Source organism: Engraulis encrasicolus, chromosome 9 (assembly GCF_034702125.1).
Source record: "Engraulis encrasicolus isolate BLACKSEA-1 chromosome 9, IST_EnEncr_1.0, whole genome shotgun sequence".
Classification (NCBI taxonomy): Eukaryota; Metazoa; Chordata; class Actinopteri; order Clupeiformes; family Engraulidae; genus Engraulis; species Engraulis encrasicolus.
This window is the reverse complement of record NC_085865.1, coordinates 27,736,434-27,756,644: the sequence shown is the minus strand read 5'-3', so window position 1 is coordinate 27,756,644 and position 20,211 is coordinate 27,736,434. Positions and strand designations below refer to the sequence as shown.

At 43.1% G+C, this 20,211-nt stretch overlaps 1 long non-coding RNA gene across 1 annotated transcript; it reads right to left on the bottom strand.

The window, feature by feature from the left end:
* Positions 1 to 18,588: 18,588 nt before the first annotated feature.
* Positions 18,589 to 19,917, bottom strand: LOC134455096 (uncharacterized). Its single transcript, XR_010036018.1, has 3 exons — positions 19,796 to 19,917; positions 19,232 to 19,314; positions 18,589 to 18,666 (listed from the first exon to the last, which is right to left on the bottom strand). It is a non-coding gene; the product is annotated as an uncharacterized LOC134455096 (long non-coding RNA).
* Between the last annotated feature and the right edge of the window lie 294 nt (positions 19,918 to 20,211).

Genomic DNA, 20,211 nt, shown 5'->3' with positions numbered 1-20,211 from the left:
CTAATTAGTGAAGGTTAAGGTCTGGTTGCCATTGTGCTTGATGGTAATTGCAGAGCGGACAGTAATTATACGAATTACCATGGATTCAGTTTAGTCTCTTTGACAACAGCGGCCCTTTAGACAATCTCACTGAGGCTATGATGTCGTGGCTGGTTTCTGTTTTCCGCTTTGTCATTCTGACTGAAAAAGTGAAGTTAAAGCCGAACTGGGAAACTCCAACTCCCATTGTCATTGTGACATCACTCACATCACTCCACAGCACACAAGTGTTCACTGCACACAGCAAAATTGCATTTATGTCTCACCCGGTGGGACGGTACCATGTTCAGCGTACTTCAGTCATGGAGGAGGATGGGGGGAGCACTGGTAAATTACTTCCCCCACCAACCCGGTGGGTCGGTAGTCGAACCGGCAATCTTTGGGCTACAAGTCTGACGCCCTAACCACCTACCCATGACTGCCCATACTTTTCCATATCCAGTCTAATTCAGCGTTTTGAAATGTAAAGGGTTGATTTGCTTCTCATTCACCTTATAATTAGTTTTGAATTCACATTCCTAAAAGACTAAAAATTGTAAACATCATCTCGCTTTTAGATTCTCTGACTCGGCGCATTCCACAGCTATTCCTCACCCTACCTATTCTACCCTCTCTTCTCCTCCACCATTCCATTCACTCCTCCCATTTCTACCCTGCCTATTTTCTCTTGCCATCTCCTCGCCTCACCTCTCCTCTCCTCTCCGCCACCATTCCATTCTCTTCCGTCGACCTTCCCATGATTCATGTGGGCGCTGCGTTCATTCCGTTGATAGCACAGCTGACCTGATGGAGGACATTCTTTAACCCCGCCAGACAAAGGCATTGGGAGAGGCCTCCTCTCCTCTGCCCCACACATTCATAAATGCATAGGCATGTGTGTGCACGTGAGCACACGCACGCACGCACACACGCACACACACACACACACACACACACACACACAGTCCCTCCTGTGCCTTATAAAATGGCATTTTATTGTAGTTTTACTGTAATCATGTTGTGGATAATAATTCAGCCGTCAAGAGGGGCTTGTGTACTGTTGTGTGTGTGTGTGTGTGTCAGCGTCGCTCTTGACATTTTCCTGAGACTAATGCTGGGTTTATAGTGTGCTGTATATTCAATCACGGGTATTTAGCTCCTGCTCACACGGTGCGAGGGAATCGCATAGGGTTTAAAAGTTCACATCTCACGACTAACGTCCTCACACTATACGACCTGAAGGTCAGATATGACCAGAATCCTCACACTGTACGACACGACAGGCTTGTTTTCCGGAACCGCAGTTGACAAAAACGCAGAAGGCAAACTGAGGTGGAGGCGCGGGTATGCTCAAGAGCGAATCGTACTGCCCTGGTAATTTGTGCCTTTTTGTGATTCCCAAATAGTGGTGCGACTGTCAATTCATGGCAAAATAGGGCCAACAATCACACAGCGCAAGCTCGGCATTAGTTTGCAAGTGCTGTGAAGCTTGTTGCCTAACAGATAAGGAATTAATTAATATCATTATTATTATTAGTAGTAGTAGTAGTAGTATTACATTATCCCCTTCTCTCTTCTCTTCTGCCTTTTCCTACCAGCCCATTTCTTTTCCTTGACCCATTCTCAATTTGCCTTTTTAGTGCACAATGCCTTTGTGCCAGCACTATCTCTCCCAGACCACTTTTTCCTTTTCTTTGCCAAGGATCTGTGGAGAGGTGGCAAACATTGGTGGACTTGTAGCAGTGTGAGAGTGTGGACACACACACACACACACACACACACACACACACACACACACACACACACACACACACACACACACAGAACAATTATTAAGTGCACTCTTTCGTTCTGAGTCTCGCCTAGCTTTCCAAAGGCCCAGGCCCACTCTCTGTGGCCCGACTCGAGTATCACTTCACTGGGCAGCAAATCCTCCACAGCTCCTTACCCATTCCTGGCCCCGAGGCAGGCCCGGGTCCTCCTGCTTCATTAGCATGGCTAAGTTCGCAACAGGAGTCGATTTAAGGGGAGGCCCAGCCCGAATTACCATACAGTCTCTGCTGCTGCTGCTACTGCTGCTGCTATAAAATATACATGCAATACAACACAACACCGCCGGCTCCTGCACTAGCACAATGAGACAGCTGGCTAATGTTAATACTGTGATCTGATGCAATGGCAATGGCACACTGCTGCTGCTACTGCAGACACTCAACACTGCTGCAATGTTGGAGAGATTTCATCATGCTCGCCACAGACACTGGGCCTCCTAATCCTGGTTTGTCAGGCCCGCTTGCCTGCCTGTCAGGGTGTCACAGACGGCATGCCAGCCGACGCCAATAGAAAACGGTTCCAGGTCAGGATCAGGGGAGGACGTACATGGATTGTTTTAGGGTTCACCACACTGACTGACATAGACGCTGATACAAAGGCACAGGCAAACGTGCACACGTACACACATACACACAGATACACAGGTACACAGTACTGTGCAATCTGCATTCAGAAAGAAACACCAGAGGGGGTGCTGTGGCGCAGCGCGCTAAACCCCCCACACTTGGGCTTGCATGCCCATGGGGACCCCGGTTCGAGTCCGGACGGGGTCATTTCCCAACCCTAGCCCATCTCTCTCCACACTCACTTCCTGTCACACCTTCACTGTCCTATCCGAAATAAAGGCACAAAAAAAGCCCATAAAAATATCTTAAAAAAAAAAAAGAAAGAAACACCAGCCTGTACAGTAGGCACATTTATACAAGTGTCATGGCGTAGGGAGAGAAAAAAAATCAGGAAACGGTGGAAATAAGGCAGCTGTGATCTGCTTAGGTAGCCTACTGTATATGCTGAGATGGTAAGTAGGTGGGTGGACACATTTAATTTGATCATGTGGGGGTTGGGAGGATGTCGTAAATTAGCTAATTATTTATCCTGCTAATAGAGACTGCTAGAGAGAACCCAGAGAGAGGGAGAGAGAGAGAGAGAGAGAGTGAAAAGGGGGGGAAGATAAAGGCTGTATAAAGCCTTTTCTTATTAGTCATCGAGGAGGTGTGCGAATAAGTGGCAACGCTGTGTAAATGAACGACACACATCACGTTGTGGCTCCTGCAATCTGACACTAAAAGCAGCAGGAGACTCTTGCCTCATAAATCACGAAGGGAAGGTCGATAGGCACACGGGCCGCATCCCAATTCAGACCTAACAACAGTATGCACACTTCCTTCTGGCACATCAGTCCACATACTGCATTAGGTGTAGTGGGCCCTCAGCGGTGCACATGGCTTTTGTACATCTTGTGTTGTGTTCTTACAATATCATACTGTGCAAATATTGTGGTGTGGATTCATTCATGTGGTAGCTTGGCCATTTTTTTTACTTTTGCTGTCTATTGCGTCGCACTGTACAGCCTAATTATTCTGTTCTGTAGTTACTGTGTCCAGAGAAGCTGACAGGGGGAGGGGGCAAAGGGGTAATTTGTCCCGGGCCCAGGTAGATAGAGGACCCAAAATTGGGTATCCATTACATTTTTTAGGATGGGGGGCCCTTTCAGATGACTTTGTCCTGGACCCAGCAAAAGCTGTCAGCGGCCCTGACTGTGGGTGCGTTTTAATATGCGACCTTGCCTCCTCCACTTGCCTCCTCCACTTGCTTCTCGTCATGATGACATCACTGACAACAGCATTATATTTCAATATCTTGCAAAACCTCAATTGCAATTGGGATGGTGAATGAAAAACAGTCCCTCAAAAGTTGTTGTGGCAAGGCTGACAGCTGGGAAACTTTATCGTTTTCTCCACGGAGGAGGGGCCAGGAGGCGGGACGAGGAGACAAGCACAAGTGGAGGAGGCAAGGTCACATATTGGGATGCACTCAGTTTCCACTTGAGTCTCTATTTGTTGATTGTCACAGTGGTGTCATCCCAATTCACACTTGACCATATATACATTTGACCCCTATACAGATGAATACATCTCCTCCATTTGTGAGGGGTTGATGTATAGTGAATGACCAATGACGCCCAGGGAGCACTGACAGGCACACCTTCATGGTGAACACTTTGTGTCGGAGCCTGCTTCAAGACAAAGGTGTTTAAAAATGGAAAGCAGGTGGGGCACACGTGTGGTCCGACGTGGGTGTGATGTGCAGGGCAGACAACAGCATGGGCGTAGGTTTAGGGGGGGACGCTTGTGACATGTCCCTACCAATATTTAAGGGATATAAAATTGTCCCTACCAATTTTAGCCATATTATTTTAATGTATCGAAAATCTACATTGATTAGTTTAATATTTCAATATAGGCTACTACAAAGTGGTAGCATTAATTTAAATATATATATATATATATATTGAACTGGCTGTATTCTTTATGATATGAGAGATTCCGCGGTTTATTCGGAGATATGGCAACCCACGTCGCTATTGGGTGTAACCATTGTTACTCTCAATGGGTGTAACAGACTGAAGGGTCATTAGACGGCCAGGTAGTTTCAGGTGGAAGCAGTGGTCAATGTGCTAGTGGTGCTGAAATCCCCAACTTAAGCTGCATGGGTGTTTCAACATCAGCGTTATAAGCTTCAGAGACGACAAAAAGAAAAGGGCGGTAAGTTATTTCGCCATCGCAAGCGCAACACCAGAAGAATGCTATTTTGAAGACGGGCAAACGCTAAATGCGGTTGATAATGCTTGCTCATGACGACAAACAAGTAGCGCTTGCCGCGTGAGGTAAAAAGTTTAGCAAAAGGAATACATTTCGAGTTGTGACTCCTCAGGCATTCTTCTGAGAATAACAGTCAACTGTAGATATTTTGTGGGTAGGGAAACGTTCTCTCATGCGCAGCTTCTCCCAGGATAAAAAGAGCCGCTTCTAAAAGGAGCCGCCGCCCTTTTTTAAGTCAGTGAGAGATTCTCTCTCTCTCTCTCTCTCTCTCTCTCTCTCTCTCTCTCTCTCTCTCTCTCTCTCTCTCTCTCTCTCTCTCTCTCTCTCTCTCTCTCTCTTACTGCTATGTCCAGGCCCAATAGAAATGCTGAATCGTTGAAGCAGTCTTGTTTAAATGTTTGATAGGCTAGATGTAGCCTATATGTAGGCTATTTTACATCTAGCCTACCACTTAGGTCTATAGCACTGTTTATTTTGGAAAAAAGGAGATGAGCCCTGGTCTATGTGCCACCTGGCTTAAGAAACCCTCTTCTCAAGACTTAGTCATGATTTTGGTAACGCGCACAGCCTATTTGAGCGAATTTTAAAAATATATTAATGTCTATGAAATCTATGAAATTGGGTGGGGGGTGAAGTTGTCCCTACCAAAGCTCACACGAAACCTACGCCCTTGGACAACAGACAAGTCGCCACAGATGGCGGAGGTCACTTTGGACACAGTCCAGTGACAAGTCAGCATTACACGACGGGTTTAGTTTGCAGCACTGTCTCGCCCAATTACACAGACACACGCACGTACACATGCATATGCTCGTGGTGTTCACACATCATTTCTGTATCAATATTTCTGAATATTTTAACATAGCACGCACACACGCACGCACGCACGGACACACGCCGCATGCACGCACACACACACACACGCACGCACACACACACACACACACACACACACTTAAATTATAGATGTCCATGAGGTCTGCAGTTGTTGTTTTGATGTCTGTGTTGTGAACCATTTTTCGGTGTTTCTAAGCCTCCTTATTATGTGTGATGCTCTCACTGCTCTTTCTCTCATCTGATTTTTTACCCCTCAGTTTTGTTTCTGTCTCTTTTGCTTTCAGCTGTGAAGTGCAGTGTCATAGGTCAGGTTGCACCTTCAGCGTTGGCTTGGACCTTTGAGATGCGATCAAACAGAAGTGAAAGAGCCATTCCTTCGGAGTATCCAGGCATTTCTTTCTTTTTCATATGTATCACCCTCTCTCCCTCCCTCTCACTCTCTTTCTCCTTCACACATTCTTTCATATCTCATCATCTTCGAACAAACAAGCATGTTCATGGACAGATTAATTCATGAAGCCAAATGGTTCAAGAGCAATATGTAAATAAAAAGAAAACAGACGCACATTGTGGATAAAATAACATATAATAATTACAGTAAAATAGCTGTGCTGAGGTCTAACTTGATACTTGGACTGCTATCATGGCAATGTCTAATCTCGGGTGATATGATGGCTAATTAGTTTGAAATATGTTTTCTGTGAAGTTGTTTTGAAACAGAATTACGTTACTGTTTTAATCACTGCACAAAATATACAGTTGAAAATGTCATGGAACCAAGTCATAGAAATTGATCTGTCAATTTCTCTATTGAAGCCAGCCAACAATATCAATGAAAGCATCTGCTAGGAATATGATATGGCACTCTTCACCCCCCCCCCCCCCCCCTCCTCTCACAGACTGTCACACCATCCTTCAATCACACTTGTCTCACTTTCTGTAAATCTCATTTTCTCTCAGTCTCTCCTTCATGCCCCTCATCCTCTCTCCTCTTTCACTGTCCCTCCCTCCCTCTCTCCATTACATTGGTGAGAAGCATGTCTTCCAGGCATCTTGTTTGACGGGTGTCACCCACACAAGTGGGGCCTCTTTGGCTCCCAAATGCTCCCTGCCCATTTTGTGGAGGCGGTGCAGAGGGGATTGAATGTCACCATCTGTCTGGGGCCAAGCTCAGTGCACTAGCCATCTGAGGCTTCCAGCCCTCTCTCTCTCTCTCTCTCTCTCTCGCACACACACACACAAACACACACACATGCGCAAGTACACAAACATGTATGCACGCGCACACACGTGCACAACAGACAGAGAGAGAGAGAGAGAGAGTGAGAGTGAGAGTGAGAGTGTGAGTCTTCTACTCTGGGCGTTGAGGCTGACATTCCCAAATGACTCTGATGAGACTTTATGAGATCAGATTGGATCTCTGTGACATATGTTGTGTGTGTGCACACGCTTGAGAGAAATGGAGTTTAAGTTTATGCAAGTTGTGTCTTAGTGTATGTGTGTGGGCCAGAACAGTGTTGCCTGGTACACGTATATGAGCTGCCATCATCTGTCTGGTACACTGATATTCATGAGGAGCATTCCTTCACACTTTCCATGTGTATAGGCCTATATTAGACTGGTTTATTATATGGTTGTGACGTCATCGGTCGAATGCTCCATTCATTTCAACGGGGCTCCCCAACGTTCGCACGTCTGTTATTTTTCGATAACGGACGGGTTGGTCTATAACAGACCGCTGTCAATGGCAACAAGACTTTTCACTGCTAAAGCGACTTTTCAACAAGACTCTAATCAGCTGCTGTGATAGACAACACCTGTTGTCCTGGCTAGCTGTTGCCTAGCGGTGTTTCACAACGGAACTGTTTTGTTTTGCGCAGCAACAATCTTAACATTAAATAGGCCTAAAGAAATGTCCCCGCCATGTGTGAATCATTTAAGTATATCCATATAATAAGCGGGTTAACTTTCGGCGAGTCGGTCGCTTTGTGGAATAGCAGCACTTCAGAGAGAACAAGACCCCTCCGCTCCGCGTCGGGGTCTAAAGATTCTCTCTGTCGTGCTGCTATTCCACGGTAGCGACCTTCTCGCCGAACGTTAACCCTTACATAAATTGATGGGTGGCATAGAACAACTGAGTGGGAGAACAACAGGCAACATGTCTTTTCAGGTCAAATCAATTGGATAGTCTACCGCATCATGCTACAAAAGTAATGGAATTCCAGTGACAAATCTGCCTTCCTTTTCAGTAGCATGAGGGGGTCCAATGATCTTCCAATGTCTGACCCCACTCTCTTCTCTCTATTGTCCTGAGATGGATATAAGCTGTGCTGCTGTCCACTCTTCTTCATTCTTCTTCTTTTCAGTCTTCCAGCTCTTTGGACCCGCGCTGGTGCCGTGTCAAGCCGGTCAGCAAGCCTCTTAAAATCCAGACAGACGTGACAAAGAGAAATGTTACAGAGTCAGACTGGGATCCTAACGCAGGTCACCGTTTTCAAAAGCAACCTCCCACACCTCAATAAAAATCCTATTCTGGGCACACAACAAATTTATCTCTGTCTGTCTCTGTCTCTGTTTCTCTCTCTCTCTCTCTAATGTCTAATTCCTTTGGCATCGTCCTTTCTTCCTCTTTCTTCATGCGAGAGAGACATCAGGTGTCAGAAAATGATGTGTCTGGCCTTTAGGTTGACTCCCCCTGTTGTGGAAGGTAGAAGGAGGTAGAGGAGAGCAAAGGGGAAGGGAGAAGAAAGGATGAATGAGAGAGAAGAGTGAAAGGAGGAAGGGAAAAGAAAGGGTGAAAGAGGACAGGGAGGCTGAGAGAAAAAGGATGGGAGTGTTGGTGTTTGGATAGGTGCTATTGTCAGACCTAACTGATCCAGAAGGCACCCACAGAGAAACATTTAAGCCTGCTTTTCACCCCATACCATTGTGTGTGTGTGTCTCTGTGTCTCTGTGTGTGTGTGTGTGTGTGGGTGTGTGGGTGTGTGTGTGTGTACATGTGTGTGTGTGTGCGCGCGCTTTTCTATGCCTTTGTCCAAGACCTTCATTTCTCTCTCTCTCTCTCTCTCTCGCTCTCTCTCTCTCTCTCTCTCTCTCTCTCTCTCTCTCTCTCTCGCTCTCTCTCTCTCTCTCTCTCCTCACTCAAAAGCACTATGAGCCTGAAAGCATTTCATTGAAACGACGCTTCATGGCACATGCCATATCAGAAACGCTTAAAAATGTTTCCGAGCCACCAACATGACATGTTGAAATGAAACGCCTTGTTCCCATCAATCTGTTGACCACCATGACATGTAGATACTTTATGGCTCTTTCCTGTCTGTCATCTGAGCAGATGCCTGGGTGGCAAAGACGAGATGACAGGCAACAGAATTTTAAGTTCACTGAGTGCTTCATTGTATTGCTTTTTTCTCTCTGATGATAATTTGAGGCCAGATGATTCACATAAAGTAATAAAATTAATCCGTTGTAGGGTCTAAGTTCTACGTGTTCACATCTACTTTTGCATGGGGAAACAAAAGGTGGAAAGCCTGCATGGGTAGTGGTGCAAGTTTTAGAATTGTGTGTATAATGTATATGCAGTTTTACTTCTGCCTTTTTGAAATAACTGTTTGCAAACTGGTTTAGATGTGGAGAGAAAGAACATATAAGAGGGCTTTATTACCTGTTCCAGTAGTTTTAGAAGTTGGGGTGTAGCAGTATTTAACTCAGAGACTTGTTGTAATAAAAGCAACAGACCCAGTAACACCTGAACCTCCTACCTGCCCACTCAAAAACTCTGCAAGATCAAGGACAGAAAGAACAAGCCACCACACACCGACACAGACGCACACAGACGCACAGACACAGACACAGACACAGACACAGACACAGACACAGACACAGACACACACACACAGACACACACACACACACTAACACTTATTTGTGTTTCTTTCTTTATTTATTTTGTTGCCACATAAACAGTCTTGGCACATAAACAGGACCTGGACAAGGAAACACACACATACAGATATGAACACACACGTACGCTACTACTTTTACACATGATGCAGAGCCAGACACCCTGTTGAGGGTGTGTCTTACTCTGTTGTTTCTCTTCTGGAGGGTTTATCTCACTCTCAGAAAGTGTTGGCATTCTGGTAGTATGCCCCTGCCTAACCACATGTAACCACACGTAACCACACACACACACACACACACACACACACACACACACACACACACACACACACACACACACACACACACACACACACACACACACACACACACACACACACACACACACTGCAACAATCTGTTCGCCACAGTGGGTGGTACCCTGTCGTCAACCCCATACTCAGGGTGTTGCCAGTGGCAACTGCTGCTCCACATCACTTTCCCATAGTGCACCACAGGCCGCTGTCACTTTTTATTCTTCTTCGTCTGTGTGTGTGTGTGTGTGTGTCTCTCTCTCTCTCTCTCTCTCTCTCTCTCTCTCTCTCTCTCTCTCTCTCTCTCTCTCTCTCTCTCTATCTGCCTTTTTCTGACATGAGTCACTTCCTGCACACACACACATACTCACATGCACAAACATTTTTATGACAAAAACTCTTGCCCAAGTTTCTTTCATTTTGCCCAAACTCAACCATGTGTTAGGGTACTAAAAACATTCTGAAATATAAGGAAGGGCAGCAGGCTGAAGAGAGAAGTAAAAATAGTGAGAAAGAGAAGAGCAGTGATAGGTGGGACGAGAGAGAGAGAGAGTAACGAGAGAAAGAGAGAGAGTAAAAGAGAGAAAGAGGGGGAGAGACAAGGGACCAGTAGGCCTATTCTATTAAATTTTACAGATTAAATCATTTTTTTTTAAACTTTCACTGTACACTTGTCAGGCTGTTTTGGTATTTTTTGGACATTAGGGATTGTTCAGTTTTGATTCAGTCAGCAACGACTGCCCTGGGAAATGACATGCCACTTCTGATGTTCCCTTTCCCTATTAACAAGGCGATGATGTGTGCCACGAGTGACAAAAAGCACTGCTTATATATTACATTAGTGAAACGAGCCTGAGGCCTCTCGCAGTATATTATACGTCATTGCTGCAGCCATAACGCTAGATGTCTTTCACTTTTTCACTAAAAGAAAAAAGGTCCTCATCACACATTACGTCAGCATACTGTCAATTTGTAGTTATAATGGTCATTGATAAGGTGACATATAGTGAACAGCATTGGAGGACACCAATGCATACAAGGTCTACATGCATACATTTTTATAAAGACAATAGTACTGTAAGAGTAGGCCTACCTTGTCCCTGTGCTATTATTAAAAAGGATTTCTCTGGCTACATATAGGCCTACTTTCTACATTCTATCTGCACTCTTGGAATTGTATTGTCATGTAATTTCATCCGTTTTCTTTTCTGTCAGTTTGCAGAAGTGTGCTGGCATCTATTTATAGACAATATTCAATGTTCTTTCCTCTCTCTCACTCTCTCGAAAGTTGAACATTATTTGAATTGTTTCACCTGTTCACCAACTTCCTTTTTTAAAAACCAAACTATGTATTTAATTATCATCCAACCTGCCACCTCTAGTTCCTACCTGCTACCTTCCCTGTTGCATTCAGATTCAGATTCAGATAACTTTATTAGTCCCATCAGAAGAGCAATTCAGTTTGCTGTCCCAGTCTCCATCAGTCAAAGCAATAAATAAATAAGAAAACAAAAGACATACACATTTTAACACATACATTCAAACACCCTGTCCTGTCAGTGATGAGCAGTCATCAGTAAATTAAATGTTCAGTAGTGAACTCTATCCCTACAACCTTGTTTAATAATCTAATGGTTGTAGGGATGAAAGATCCAGAGTAACGTTTTGTTTTTGTCCTGACAGAATAATAGCGCCTCCCAGAGGGCATTAATGAAAATTCACCACCTAAAACATGGTCAGGCTGACTAATGATACTTTAAGCCTTTTGGACTGCCTGTTTGTTAAACAGAGCACTTAGACTATTTAGCTGTGTTCCAGTAATCTTTGATGACGTGTTAACAATACTGCTGAGACTGTTCTTGTCTTTGACTGAAAGGCTATTGAACCAGCATAAAAAGAGAAAGTTAAGAGACTCTCAATAAAAGACTGATAAAAGTTAGGCCTACATAACATGGTTTTAGAGACACTGAAGGAGTTAAGATTCCTCAGCAAATTAATTCTCTGTTGTCCCTTTTTGACAATTGTCTCAGTGTTTACATGGAACTTGAGTTCACTGTCAAATATCGTACCTTAGTACTTTTAGGAATCAATGATTTCCACATCTCCCCCATGTTTGACACTTGCTATTGGTTCTGCCTTTGCCTTCCTAAAATCAATTATGAGCTCTTTTGTCTTGGCTACATTTAAATCTAAAAAATTATCATCGCACCACTTCACAAATGATGTCAATGCTAGCCCATGACTGGAATGTGGGCCTTGAAATAGAGATAGCAGTGCAGTGTCATCTGAAAACTTGACTAAGTGACTTCCTTGTTGGAAAGTCCTGCAGCTGTCTGTGTACAAAATAAAAAGTAAAGGAGAGAGAACACAACCTTGCAGCGAGCCCATATTTGAGGAAATGGGTTGTGATAGCTGACCATTTACAAAAACTCGCTGTATTCTATCTGTTAAAAAAAATTAAAAGTAGCAGCAATAGTTGATTCGGTACCTGGAGATCATTTGCTAATCTCTCGATCAGGATATGTGGCTGCATTTTGTTGAAAGCAGAAGAAAAATCTGCAAATAAAAGTCTAACATGGCACCCAGGCAAGTGTTTATATACTGTATCTAAAATAAAGAGTTTTGCGTCATCCACACTTCTACCAGTTTGATAAGCAAACTGTAATGGATCCAGTTTACCAGTGACCAAGGACATAATTTCCGCTTTAAGAATTTGTTCAAAAATGTTCATCACCAAGGACGTAAGAGCTACTGGTCTAAAACCTTTCAACTCGCATTACAGGTGCTACCAGATTATCATAGTGATTACTGGTGACGCATACTGTAGGCTCCAAAAGAATGGTGATAAAACCTGGTATTCACACGGCATATACCGTGAGAATACTAGCCCAATATCTGCCAGTACAGCCCAATATAACCTTTAAGAGTGTATCGTCACACCGGTGTGACGGGAATGTCCAGGCAGTGAAAGTTCTATAGAATTCTGGGTGCCATACAATACAATTTGGAATTTGTTGAATTGTATTGTTATAGAACACATTTTTTATAGAATGTTCAAAAACCCACACAATTAAAGGTTTAATGTGCTCAATGCTTCTCTCCAGTCAGCACCTGTCTATGGTTTTTATGGTTAGAATAACATACGTAACCTGTTTCGCTGCATTGAATGCTGACGCATCAGTGTCCCTTCTTTCTTTTAAAGAATTACCATGATGTGATAGGCCTCAGCTAATAACTCACTGAACTACTACATCTACCACGTGCTCTGTCACTCAAAAAGATTGGTCTTTTTTTCTTACAAACTTTGAAGAGGTTACCTTGAGTTTTCTAACTTTAAAATCTCTGAAGTCAGATAAAACTGAACTCTGCAATACTGTATAAGACTAAATTCCCGCTCACACACATGGCCGAATGGCATTCTTACCTCACCCACTGCAGTGTAAGATTTTTGATCTGAAGGTTCTGTTCAGTTCTGCTGAGCTTTTAAGCTGTACAGGAATACAGATTGAATGGTATGAATGCTCAGGGATGGACAGGGGGTTAACTGAAGTGATCAAAGGGACCCTAATCAGACACAGAGCAAAACTATTGCATTCATTGCAATGCATTCTAAGAGCAAAAGCCCAACTTTGTATCTTCAGCACGTGCTTCAAAAGACCTTTAAAATGTCTGCTGCCATAATGTGAGGGTTTTCCTCCTGGAATTGTTAAATAGTTCGTGCTGTTGCTGTGTTAATATTTCCTCGCTTCTCCCTCTTGGGCTTTCTTCTTGATGAAGTGTATGCATATAGTATATTCATATAGTGTTGAGCGGGTAAATTAGCTTATGGCTAATTAACATGTGAGCATGTATCATCTTCATGCCATGAATTAGCATGCCTACAGTAGAAGACAACCATCTGCTGAGATGGTGTCAAAATCCTGGCTGCCTCTCGTGCCTCTCTTTATATAGAGGGTGAGGTGTAACAGTAATTAACCCATGTATGGTGTTCGTGTTTTTGTTACATAGTAGATGTTTGAGTCATTTTGACCCGGGTGTAGCAAAGTGGAAAAGTAGCGACTACGCCACATGGTGGTAGAGACAGTTATCACCAGGAATTAATTTACTCAAGGCAAAACAGGTTCGTACCACATATATTTGTTTTATTTTTCTTTTCATTGTGCAAATTTGGTTTCATTAAATAAAAACAAAAAACGATTAACACACAGAGGACTGAATGCCCTTCAGAGGGCAATTTGACATGTCTCCAAAAACAAATAACTATGTGAGTTTTTGTCATTGAAACATATAAGTCACACCATTAGAAACCTCAGACCTTCCAGATTTCAAATATATATATATTAAATAAATTATATAGCTGGCCCAATTTAAAGTGAAAAGAAATCTTCGCATATTCTGTACTCTCTGCCTGTAGCAGCCACACCTATAGCTATTCACATGTAAAGTACCGGTGCTTGAGTGGCTATTCAGAGGTGACAACACGCCCCTTTCAGCTAGGCAAAACACAGTGTCCTGCCACAGGACAAAGAGAGTGACAGTTGGGTGTGCTATCAGAGCACATGGAGATTGACAGGGGGGTGTGGGCCATTAGAGGTTTTTCACACCTATCTCATTAGTATTCAAATGAGACAGGCAGTGGCAGTGGCATAGTCTTTCTTTTTTGCATTTTGTATGAAAACAACAAAACATTTCTAAATGCCCTTTTTACTTTTATGCAGCCAACACATTTGTTTACAAGATTCAAACTTCAAAAGTCTTGGCTAGATATATTTATTGTGTGTTTTCTTGCACCTTTTGAAGACCTCTGAAACCTGTTTTTTTGTACAGTTGTGTTTATACTCAATTTAAATAAAACATGTTTGTATGACATCCAATTTTCTTTCAGATTATTTCTTGTCAGGCTTTTCAGAATAGAACCATATATTCCACTTTTGCATAGATGCTTACTGTTAGTTGGAAATACTTGAAAATGTCAGGGTGGTGCAAGCAGCCTAAAAGCCTCTGAAAGGCTTTAGACCTCAGAGGGTTAAACATACATTTTGCAACCCATGCACTGAAGTAACACAGTCCAGTCACAGGAGGTTAATAGGATGAGGTGGAACCACGGATCAGCAACAGAGAAAATGTAACTCAAATGACAGCAAACAAAGCACACAAATACATAAATAAAATAAAGGAAAGAAAAGCAAAACCACTGCAACATAAGCATGCAAAACTCAAAAGGAGAGTTATATAAATCACTGCATACACTAGGCTACATGGTATGGAGACGTGGACGCAGCCACCAGAGCCCCTTTCCCTAGAATGAGGACTGATGCGCACACAGCCCAATAAGCACGTTGCGGATGAATGAAGGCGGGTGATGCAGCCAGAGAGCTCAGCGAGCTCAAACAAAACAGCAGTTGGAGTAACGTATACGGGCATCCCACATTGCGTCCTCGTCCTGGAGACGGCTGGTGCGCACTACGAACAGAAAGGCTTCAGTTACCAACCCGAAAGGAAGTTAACAAGTTAAATGAGGTGCGCGCGGCCACAATACCCACCTTTGCCCACTGGGTTCTCACACACAACTGCCGCGGAGCCTCCACTTTCCCACGCGTAATTCCAGGCTAAGGAAAGTACAAATACTACTCACATTAGAAATCGGGAATAACTATAAAAGTTCAATAGATGTGTGTGGAGATCCACGACTTCCCCTGGCCTATAGCTCAACTAGGCGGGGATTACCAGCGCAATTCGGGCAACGACAAAGGGCCAATCGAACTCGAACTGCAAGGTCGCCAATGAACGCAGTGTGCCCACGTCAACAATGCGGTCTGGCCACAGCGGAAGATGCCATCCAAGGAAGCAGTAGCCTTACCAGGTAAAGCCTTGCCCGGCCACTGCTGTCAGTCAATCAATCAGACGCGCTGTATGCAGGTGCGCCCTTCTACACGGGCATAGAGAAAGATAATTTAAAGAGGAAACGGTGATTATGAAAAGAGAAGACGCAAAAGTGGCGCCTTGTCTTATTTTTTTCATTTGTGTTTAGACGAGGATGCTCAGGCGAAAATGTTTGTTTATATGAAGACGTAAGAGTATGTGATATTCGATTAGACACATTACAGAACGCTGTGATGTGGTGTGATGGAACCCTGGTACGTCCGCGAGCAAGCGCATACACTCTAATTTGACAGTTTAGCCGTTTAGACGAAGACGCACCCCGGGTCATCCTCAAAATTCTACACTTTGGAAGGAGTCTTCAGATTGTTGCGTCTTGAAGCCCCGATGACGGGGTCACAGTGTAAACAAAAGACACTTTTGATTAAATATTCTGTCGTCTTCCTTCGGAATCGTTCTCGTATAAACAGCCCCTCAGAGTGAAAGCCACCTTACAGTTAACTCATTGGCTGCCAGCCATTTTCATAAAAGAGTAACCCAGAGTGCCAGAGATTTTTCAGCATTTTGGGTGTTTTTTGGAGGCTCACAGAAAATTGAGTTCTGTGTCTATGTCAACACCATACCTATCAAAACACAGATTAGACGCTCATCTGTCATCAGAAAAAAACGGTGTCTCTCTACCCCTTTCCGTTCTTTCATAATCATCTGTTGAAAATAAGTGGAATTCGCCAAAATGCTGCTTTCTAGCCAAAAAGCTGAGAAAACGCCATTTGAAGTTTACCTATAATTGCAAGTGTTTTTGCTCATAATGACACCGTCCTAACAACTCCAAACCTATCAGATGCTATTACAGAGTCTCCTGTCATCTGTAGCCAGAACAAAAGATCGTTTGTATGGTCTTTTCAACCTAATAATGTACTGAAATATAACAGGGTGGGCTTGAAAACAAGAGTGTTTTGGTTTGTTGCTGGCGCGCACAATGGATCCTGACAGCAGGTGCATGTAACTCATGTGAAATACTAAACTCACAGAAATACTGTCTCATAGTCCCTCTGTTTAGCCTGTAGTCCTCTCGTTGGGGAACAAATCACAGCTGATTTGTTTCCTCCTGTACCATGTGAACTGGGAGGCAGGCAGCACAACTTAGCTTACTGCTGCTTCTTTGGCAAGCGGACAATTTGCAGATTGATGATTACTGTCATCATGTTTCTGCTATAGTGATCTTGTCATATATTGTTCAATGAATTTTCTTTTGATAAAGTACTGATCACATATCCAACATTTCACAAGCCGATTGGAGTGGGGAAGGCTAGCTGGTCTGAGGCTAAGTGGATGCTTTCTAATGTGAGCTGAATGTATCTGACCAGACACAAAGGCTAGCCTACTCTGTTCCAAGAATCTGCAACCCCCCTGTCTTTTTGGTGATACAGTAAGCTGATCATACTATACAGATCCATAACTGCAACTGTAGAATGAGTAAAAATAGTTGACTTACCAAGGCTCCTTTATTTAGGCTTAGTTGTAAGTTGTTAGCGATTTCGTGCTAGCTAGCTAGCGTAGCAAACAATAGCCAAACATTCCCAACTGAGGTGACCACTAGTCCGGTGCATTTTCCTGTTAGATGATTTTTTGTACGCATCATCCTGATGTTGTGTAGGCTGATCACAGTGTCCAAAATGAAACAGTTGCCACACAGATCATCTCTGGTTGAACATGGTGTATTTTGGGCAAGGTAGTTACAATGCCTACTAGCTAGATGGCAACAGGAGGGTGTATTTTGGTCATGAGAGGAAGTTTTTTTTTTTTTGTCAGGCTCTGACACTAAAATCAGTAGAATACCTGTGTTAAAATCAGAGGGCAAGAAAGTAGACTACTGTCACAGGTGCTTTACTTTCAAAAATGATTTTGCTATGCTACTTTTGAGATTATAATAGTAAAACGGGATGTTTTTATCTTGACATTTCCTCTTGAGGTGAGCTAATGCCCTGCCCTGACTGTTCCTAAGGACACTTCTGCCACCTACAGGAACAGTTAGAACATGACTAGAGGCGTGAAATTAATACACAACATAGGTCAGACCGTCCTCAAGGCGTGGCTGTAAAAAAACGCAATTATCGGCGAACGACGTCGAAGGCAGGGGGCGTCACTATTCGAAATGACGTCATTCGACGGCTAAGGCAGCCAATGAGTTAAAGTTTCCTGATCAATGAAGATGCCAAGCTACATCTCATCATTTGAGCATGATGGATTGCCGACTGAGGATGACCTCATGGCATGCTGGCATGTGGAGAGTGACTGGCTGCTACCGAGCAACACTGTAAACAGAACATAGTTATTTAGGCCAGTAGGCTACACATGAAAAGAGCTGACTTACACAAAAAATTACATTGGGACATAGCCAGGGAGAAAAACGAGAGACAGAGGGAAAGATGTGCACGCACGCACACACGCACACAGAGTTATGTAATCCTACTCCTTTGTTATCCTCACTCCCTGTGTAAAGGAAAGCTGCACCTAGAAGTCAGCAGGTTTCTCCACCTCTGATTCGTTCTCTCAGCTTTGTTTTATTGTTTGTTTTATTTCCCCTTCCTACCTGTATTCCAGTCTTTGGTTCTTGAGGAAAAGAACATCCATGTGTCTTCTGCCACTTTCAAAGGATATAATGTTAATTAGAAAAAACAAACAAGTATTTTATTTTTTGCCCCCTTTGTGAAACAACAGGCTATCTAACCGAACTGTCGTATAAAGGCAAAGGGCTATAACAATGTGAACATAAAAAACAAAGAAAATGCCTTCAAAGCTGTCATACTGAAACCAGCACCTTATTTTTCCATGTATTCCAGTACTTTCCTAATAACAAGGATCAAGAGATTTAGTCACATGTCAAAAGAAGTGTTTATTGCTTTAAATCTTTACATGAATCAAGCATTTAACTCAATGTTTAGGAGGTTGAGAAAATAACCTGCAGACGTTAAATTCACAGAATTATAATAACACAATTATTTGTCAACATTTTCTCTCACCAGTGTGTCTTGCAAACTCAGCTCTCTTCAGTCAAGCCAGAGTGCACCGATTATGCACTGTGAAAATAGAAATTAAATAAATTGTGGAGAAGGTGGCCAAATTGATATAATTAATCCCTGATGTAATTTGTTTTAATTATTCCACAGCGATTCAGACACTATTATCAATATGCAGACATCTGACTCACAGCGCTATTATTATTTTCTAAATATAAAGTCAGTCCACTAATCGTCTTTGGAGAGCAGAAAGAAGTTAACTCCTTTAATGACAGATGTAACATCATACATACTTAGTTTAGAGTCTTACATTTTGAAAAAGAGAAATAAACACAAAAACACAAAAGCAAACACACACACACACACACACACACACACACACACACACACACACACACACACACACACACACACACACACACACACACACTGTATATACGTATGAACTTTTGTTACATTAATCCAGAAAGGTACTGTATGTGATTTTGTCTACGGTGTTGAGTTTAAAATTTTGAAAAAATAGCACTTGTTTTTGTGTTGTTCAAAGAGTGAGTCTGATGTGGAAGTCTGTAGGCAGAAGGAGCCCAGATGGTGGGCTCAGGAGAGGGGGCGAGTGCAAACCTACTCTGGGGGTGTTGAGCTCCTTTTTCCCTGCGGATCTCCTCAATGCCTCTCAATAGGCACTAGACAAATGGGGAGATGAGACATCTGAGATGAAGAGAGAGGGAGACAAAGGACTTCCCATGTTAGAGGGGCATTTTTGGAAGTTCTCTTTTCTCTCTTTTAATCAGTTTATAGATTCAGTAGGGTGTGTGTGTGTGTGTGTCTGTGTGCGTGCGTGTGTGTGTGTCTGTGTGTGTCTGTGTATACAGTATGTCTCTGTGTCAGTTTGTGCATATGCTATACAAATAAGATGCATTTGTGTAGCCTCTGTGTTTCCACACACATATGTTTGTTTATGTACAATTGCATATAAGTCTGTATATGTGTCCGACCATCCGTGCATGTGAGTGTGTGGGAGCTTGTTGAAAGGATAATTGCTGTCATTCTCTGTCTGGCCCTGTCACATCAATACCCTGCTGCTTTCAACCCTCCCAGCGGTCCCTCTAAGAAGCATCACTACATCTCCAAACTGAAGCATTCAAAACATTTCAACAAACTCTCTCTCTGGACTTAAGAAGCTACCTACCTGCAGCCCCCACAGCACTTCAAAGCTGCGGATTAAACAGCCGAGCTGTTTGAAGACACTTATACTTTCTTCAAGTGTTTTTTTCTCCCTTTCTTTTCTTCTCTTTTTTTCTTTCAATATGTGTGCTGCTTTCTGAGGAAATAAATAACAATGTGTTTTGTGCAGATGACTTGTCTTGAAGTGTTCCTTCTCATTTGTCATGGGGCTCCTTCGCCGTCTCTGATTGTGGAGATGCAATTAGAAACGCAGACTGAACAGTAATGGTAGTGTGCCTACAGAAGGAAAGGAAAGCACATGGCTCGATGAGTGGCCACACTTTTCTCGTGAATCACATAAACACAACTACAATGACGAGAGAGAGAGAGAGTTGCTCTTTATCTACAAAAATGAATGATAGTAGGGCCTATAAGAAAAGA